Source organism: Colobus angolensis, unplaced genomic scaffold, assembly GCF_000951035.1.
Source record: "Colobus angolensis palliatus isolate OR3802 unplaced genomic scaffold, Cang.pa_1.0 Scaffold287, whole genome shotgun sequence".
Classification (NCBI taxonomy): domain Eukaryota; kingdom Metazoa; phylum Chordata; class Mammalia; order Primates; family Cercopithecidae; genus Colobus; species Colobus angolensis.
The window spans coordinates 2,302,344-2,308,032 of NW_012116121.1; the positions used below are offsets into that span (position 1 = coordinate 2,302,344).

The following is a 5,689-nucleotide window of genomic DNA, read 5'->3' on the forward strand; positions in this document are numbered from 1 at the left end:
TGAGAGGAATTTTATATGTATTACGTACTCTACAAAAATCCTTATTAAGAGTTTTCTCCTATTTTTAATCAGACTCCAATTTGTGAATTAAAATTCGGAGGTGATGTGAAAGAATTTACAAAACATCATTCTTCTTTGGGGGGTCATAATTTTTTTGAGTGATATTTTTTCTTAATTCCGTGTACATCTATCTCTTCTGGTGTTTTAAGACCTCGAACTGGGGCAAGCTCTTGATAATTTCTTTAAGGAGAAAAGAAAAACACATACATTTGAAAATTCTAGTAGCTAAAATGCTTCCAAAAGTTAAGCTAATAGAATTAGCTCAAGAGAAATTATAATAACCTAAGTATTCTCCAGTTAAGCATAATTTGCATAATCCCAGAATGGAATATGTCTGAACTTTCAGGAAAAAACTAATAAGATCAGCATTTATTGTTTTATTTTTTCATTGCTTCTGAAAAATTGTATTGGTATTGCTTTGTATGAATAGGTCTCCATGAGTAAATTATGATCAAAATTCAAAGCCATCATAAATTAAATGTGGTTTTTTTTCCTGCTTTGGTATACAAGACTTTCCATTAAGCTAGCCTCATATAATATACCTTGGATGTGTTCAAGAAAGCCCTGTAAATTATAGTAAGTATTTAAAATGGTAAGTAGACATTGGAAAAGGCCACATTAGGATTAATGAATGAAGGGGTTGATACTGAAAATGCACTTGTAAATAAATAACATAAAAAGTAAAGATGACACATTGTTAGGTTAGAGTTACAAGTAGAGTATGACACTAAACTGCAGGGTGGCAACAGTGTTCGTGGAACTTCAGTTTCTTTGTAGGAGCGTTGCTAATTTCTGTCTAGCAAAATCTTCCCAGTTTCATCCAGTCTGGGTTCCATCCTGAGGCTTTTCCTGTGCCTTCCTTTCAGATATGGGAAACGCCTGAGATTTCCTTCCTTAGCAGTCAGTCCCCTTCCTGCCAGCATTTGGAGGACTATTCACCCAACAATAGGGGACCAATAGAAGGTGGAGCTGTGGCTTTGTCGTAGAGATTGCATTTTCTCTCAGTAGCCCAGGACTAAATGCTCTGGGGAAGGAAGAGGACACAGGAGTCATGTTACTTTTGACAAAATGGAAGCACTAAGCAAGAAGTGCACACACAGGTCGGGGTACACTTTCAATGCATGCACTCATCTGCCTCCAGGCAGATTGGAAGGTTTGGGGCAGTGAACTGCGCTTTGAGGAAAACGTAAAAAGAAGACAGGGCATATTTGGACTGTTATTTAAAAATTTGTGTGGCTTTGACAGAATAGAGTGGAGACACTTGGAAAAGTATCTCGAGTATATTTAAAGTTTTGGCACAAAGTTCAGTTAACACTCTCCTTAGGCATATAGACTTGCAGCTATATAAACTCAGCTTTCCTAAATTATCTATACATATATATATGAATATGCATATGTTATATGATGAGAGAGATTTCCTTCTGAGATGTTCATTTTTTCTAACACCCAAGTTTGCATAGCCCCAATTATGTGATTTGCAATACCTGTTAGATTTCCCATTTGCTAAAGAAGATGACTTCAGCTTGAACCACTGGAAATATGCTTTTAGAATTCATGCAGAGATGCTTCACTCAGGTAAATGGTAAGAAGAAATTCAAGAATAAAGGCTGGATTCTATATCATAGAAAGAATAAAAATGGATGGAAAGTTTACAGTGTCATGTAAAATACTGACAGGAAGCCTGAAGTTCTAAGAAACTATGAGAATTTCTAGATTTATAAAGATGATTAGAGAGGCTCTGCTTCTGATAATAGTGGAGAAGCTTGCCCCAGAATGACCTTCCCACAGATAACAAAGTCTGGACAAGATATAAAAACCAACTGTTCAAAAGCATTGGAGAATGATGAAAGGGAGGCAACAACTGGGGAGGCAACCCTTGAAAGATGGGAATTCATTGGGTACCATTTGCATTTCTTCTCCTTTTTTTTCTTGCCTTAAGGTACTCCCAAAACTTCTTGGGTTCTACCATGCTGTGCATGGGTAGAACTCAAGAAGAACTTGGTACCCGTATCTGCTTGAGAAGTCGCCGGGCACAGTTTGAAGCTGATGGCAGCTCAAAAGTGGAAGGGGAGTTCCAGAAATCAAGGGTACAGAAAGGATAGCAACGAAATCTGTGCAGGCACTTTTTCCTGCCCCTGGGTAACCACTGGACTGCATGTGCGTGAGGAAGCCCCCACGTTTCCCTGCGAAAAGCAACAGCTGCAAGGCTAGCGATTCAGCAGTGTCCCCTCCTGCCCACTGCAGGGAGGACAGTTTGGAGTTTTTCAGTCAAGTTAAATGGCTGCTAGAGCAAAAACTAATGTGCTTTAGAAGAACATAACAGAATCCAGAGTCTCTAGAGTATGCATCCACAGTGTGTAGTCTAATAAGAAATGATTACACATGCACAGGAACCAGAAGATTTTACCCAGAGCCAAGAGACATGGACATTGATTTGATCTGGATGTTGGATTTAGCAGTCAAGGACTTTTAAAACAACATTTATAAGTATGTTCAAGGACTTAAGGGAAAACGTGGTTATTCTAAGTGGACAGACCAGGAATCTCAGCAGAGCAATAGAAGTTATAAAAATAAATGGAAATTCTAAAATAGAAAAGTACAGTGTTGAAATACAAATGATTTCTGGATGGATCAAAGCAGTGATGGAATGAGAAAATTAGCAATAGATCCTAAAAGCAGTGGGTGAAAGTTAAACGAGGAATAGGTCTCAAGTTACATCCCCGTAAATTGCTTGTTGATTGCAAATGGAAAAGTAGAACCTTAAAGTTCAGAAACCTGGTGAATTTCATTTTAAATAAGTGATCCAAGTTAACAATACTAATATTGGGACAGTGACATCCTGGGCCTCCTCATATGCTGCAATGGGAAGGATACGTTTCTGCATAATTCCTGCCATAGTGCAGAACCGAAATCTAGTCAGGAGGAAACCTCAGCAACCGCCAGTGAAGAGACATCTACAGAGTAAGTGGTCTATACTTTTCAAAATGTTAAGATGAAGAAAGACAGAGGCTGAGCAGCAACAGTTTTAGATGCAAGGAGACCAAGTAGACGTGACAAGCAGATGCATGTGGGATCTGGCCTGTTCCTGGGCTGGAGGGGACAGTTTTAAGGACATCATTGGGGCAGTTGACACAGTTTGCGTCTAGGCTGTGGATTAGATAATCATATTGTTCCTATGTTAAAATGTTCTGCGTTGGATAATCGTACCTTGGTCATATAAGAGAAAACCCTTGTTCTTGTTGAATGCACACTCAGGTATTTAGGGGTAAAGGAACCCAATGTTGCCAAATTACTTTTATTTCCATTTCTTTCCCTTTCTGTCTCTATCTCTCCCTGTCTCTTTCTTTCAACTGATAAAGCAAATGTATAGTAAAATATAAACTGGTGAATCTGGGTAAATAATGATGAATGGGCCGGGTGCGGTGGCTCACGCCTATAATCCCAGCACTTTGGGAGGCCAGGGCAGGTGGATCATGAGGTCAGGAGTTCAAGACCAGCCTGGTCAATATGGTGAAACCCTGTCTCTACTAAAAATACAAAAATTAGCCGTGTGTGGTGGCGGGCACCTGTAATCCCAGCTACTCGGGAGGCTGAGGCAGGAAAATCACTTGAACGTGGGAGGCGGAGGTTGCAGTGAGTGGAGATTATGCCACTGCACTCCAGCCTGGGTGACAGAGAAAGACTCCATCTAAAATAAATAAATAAATAATAACATTGAATGTTTCTTGTGTTGTTGCAAATTTTCTATAAATTTGCATTCATATTAAAATTAAAATGTTATAAATAGGCATAAATAATTTATTTTATTTGAGCTCCTTCATTGCTAAAACCAATGACTTCCAAGTTTGTCTTCTTCTCACCTGCTATTTTGACACAGTGAAGTCCTTTCTTGACAATTTGTCTCTCTTCAGCTTAGGAATCACCTTGTCTTTCAAAATTGTTCTCACATTGTTTGAAAAAATATTTTTTATTCTTTTGTCTTGTGGATCCTCTTATTTCCCTCCCATCTAGTTAATTTAGAAAATTAACTAGAATGTCCTGAAAATTTGCAAATGCATGAATTTTGAAGTACCTAAAAATGAATCACAATTTGCTCTGAACCATTCAAAATAAAAAATATTTACATACAAAATTTTTAAAGAGTGAGACACAGGTCTCCATATCATGAATGCTAAATTCTTTCTCTTTGCACTTCCATCTTCCTCCGTTTTTCCCCTTCCATACTTGATTGGCATGTGACTATCTCACTTCTACCAACTGCATCAGGTATTAAGCCACATTAATTTATCTGAAGTGTGTAAAGTCATTCTGCTAATAAGTAACAAGTACCTCTAGTAGTTGGCACAAAAGGTACCAGTAATGAAGATGAACAGTTTGCATCAAAGCTATTCACAGACCTTCCTTGACACTGGTGAGCACCTGAGGCTCTGCTGTCCTTTTCTGGATGCTCCTCTGGCCCTGGATTATCGATGCCACAAGGTAAAAGGTACTCACACAGTGAATATGCATTCTGTGTCTTCTTACACATGCTAGGCTCCAGGGATTCAGCAGAGAACACAACGGAAAAATATCTTCATCCTTATGGAATTTCTATTTAATGAGAGAGCCAAACAATAAAAAAATAAAGAATAGGTTAGGTGGTCCAATATGGGGAAGAGTTTGGAGATTCTTTGAAAAACTAAAAAATAGAGCTATTATATGATCCAGTGGTCCCACTGCTAGGGATCCACCCAAAAGAAAGGAAATCAGTATATTGAAGAGATATCTGCACTCCCATGTTTATTGCAGCACTATTCACAAAAGCCAGGATTTGGAAGTAACCTCAGTGTCCATCAACAGATGAATAAATAAAGATCATGTGGTACATATACACAATGGAGTACTATTCAGCCATGAAAAAGAATGAGACTCAGTCATTTGCAACAGCATGGATGAAACTGGATGTCGTTATGTTAAGTGGAATCAACCAGGCACAGAAAGACACGCATCACGAGTCCTGACTTATCTGTGGGAGAGCAAAATCAAAACAATTGAATTCAAGGGGATAGACAGTAGAAGGATGGTTACCAGAGGCTGGAAAGGGTAATAGGGGAGGGGAAGGGGGGAGATGGGGATGGTTAATGGGTACAAAAATATTAGAAAGAATGAGTAAGACATACTATTCAACAGCACAACAGGGTGACTATAGTCAACAATAATGTAATAGTACATTTAAAAATAACTTAAAAAGTATAACTGGATCGTTTGTAACACGAAGGATACATGCTTGAGGGCATGGATACCCCTGTTTCCATGATGTGATTATTATGCATTGCATGCCAGTATCAGAACATCTTGTGCCCCATAAATATGTACACCTCGTATGTACCCACAAAAAGTAAACGTTGACTAGGTTAGAGGGTGATGGGTACTCAGGAGAAAAACAAGACAGGAAAGGAGCATAAAAAAACATTGGTAAGGAAGTTGGGTACATTTGAAAGTGGTCAGGGGAGTGTGACCTTGAAGTTAAAAGTATGAAGGTGAAGAGAAAGGGGCCACATGGAAGGCCAGGTAAGAAACAGCAAGAGCAGAGGTCCCTGAGCAGGAGGCTGCCTGACTTGGTCAAAACCAGCCAGGAGGTGGGTGTGGG

At 39.0% G+C, this 5,689-nt stretch overlaps 1 long non-coding RNA gene across 1 annotated transcript; it reads right to left on the reverse strand.

Annotated features, from left to right (window-relative positions):
* Positions 1-428: 428 nt before the first annotated feature.
* LOC105516664 lies at positions 429-4,653 on the reverse strand. Its single transcript, XR_001002526.1, has 2 exons — positions 4,555-4,653; positions 429-1,084 (listed from the first exon to the last, which is right to left on the reverse strand). It is a non-coding gene; the product is annotated as an uncharacterized LOC105516664 (long non-coding RNA).
* Between the last annotated feature and the right edge of the window lie 1,036 nt (positions 4,654-5,689).